Source organism: Prenolepis imparis, unplaced genomic scaffold (genome assembly GCF_030444845.1).
Source record: "Prenolepis imparis isolate NDT839.2.m4 unplaced genomic scaffold, iyPreImpa1.0 SCAF_4, whole genome shotgun sequence".
NCBI lineage: Eukaryota > Metazoa > Arthropoda > Insecta > Hymenoptera > Formicidae > Prenolepis > Prenolepis imparis.
The window spans coordinates 4856648-4858259 of NW_028141162.1; the positions used below are offsets into that span (position 1 = coordinate 4856648).

At 32.0% G+C, this 1612-nt stretch overlaps 1 protein-coding gene across 8 annotated transcripts in view; it reads left to right on the plus strand.

The window, feature by feature from the left end:
* Ten-m (teneurin transmembrane protein Ten-m) overlaps positions 1-1612 on the plus strand; it is an 856961-nt gene that overhangs the window by 573500 nt on the left and 281849 nt on the right. The window lies entirely within an intron of this gene.

Below are 1612 nucleotides of genomic sequence, written 5' to 3' on the forward strand. Positions count from 1 at the left end.
AGAAGCGGATAATTTTAGCTTACACAGAAATATTTAAATCTAAAACTGTATATGATGCATTATTTAATATAATTCGAATAAACTTTTGTAACAAATTGCATAATGTATAAAGCTATTATTTATACGACTTTTCGTAACTGAAGAAAATAATGTGACACATACATAAAATAGAATTGTACAAGCAGGATTGACGAACGAACGTGAACGAAAGAAATACGAACTTGAAAAATTTCGTCACGTTTTGATACAGAAAGAGAAAGACAAAGATATCCCTACGAACGTGGAAACAGGAATTTGAAAAGGAAAAAGCTTTAGCGTACCAAGTTCACCTCGTAGAACCCCGTCATTTCCCGTTTATACGGTCGCGTGTAAGCGATACTCGACGAAGGAGAGCGAGATTCCGCGTTTACTTGGCGCGGCTTTAACGTTCTACGTAAGACGATACGTATACACGAAGTCGATATAAACCCAGCACTTTGTGTGTATATAGTATACACTCCGACTATGTGGAGGTTTATCTCTCGCGAGATCCGGCAGTTTTCGTGCCGCCACGAGAGGTCAATCGGTCCTCGGGGAGGTCAGGTAAAGATTTTCCGGCGTAAATGAAAAGTCAAGCAATCTCGATTAAACGTTTTTTCACCTATAACTTTATATTCCCTAGCATTTGCCTCGGTTATATCCAAATGTATATCCGAACAAGTCTCAACAATTTGACATATTACATCGCGATAAAAATTACGTCAATATCTAATGCTGCAGTGCAACATGCAATCGTATCATTCTAAACCTATCGTTAACATCAATTTAGTTTTAATTTAACATTAATTAAGCTCAATATTTTTACATCTTCAATCATTTATTTTTGTTATGATTTATTTATATTTTCATTATTAATAAGAGATTGTACGAAAATAAAATTTTCTCCGATAAGTACTGGTCCTTTCTCTTTCTAAAAAAGGCATGTTAAGTCAATTCTCACAAGTATTGTTGCCTCTTCTCCGCGATGTTGATTGGCTGCCTCGATTCGCGTTGTGCGTTATATTCGTAGCATCGAGAGACTGTCATCGCGAAGGTTAGCAGTTTGACAGTTTGTTCAAAATAAAATTAAATACAATAATATAATGTTTTAAATAATATTTTATAAAACTTTAAACTCGATTAATATTTTTGAGTTATCAGCTGATAACTATCAAAAATATTAATTGAGTTTAAAGTATATTGTAACATATTATTTAAAACATATTATTTTATTTTATTTTATTTTGAACAAACTGTTAAACTACTAACCCTCGCGATGACAGTCTCTCGATGCTACGAATATAACGCATAATGCGAATCGAAACAGTTAATCAGCATCGGAAAAGATGCAACAATACTTGCAAGAATCGACTTAACGTGCCTTTTTTAGAAAAGGATGTTATAATATTTTTAATTCGATTAATATTTTTCACAATTATCAGAGCTGATTTTTGTCAAAAAATATTAATCGCAGATAAGATATTATAACATATTATTTAAAACATATGTTACTTTTTTAATATTTTCAACGTATTATATATACCCCCATTATCGCTATAGAAATATTATAAAATAAACAATTTCTCACTCACCA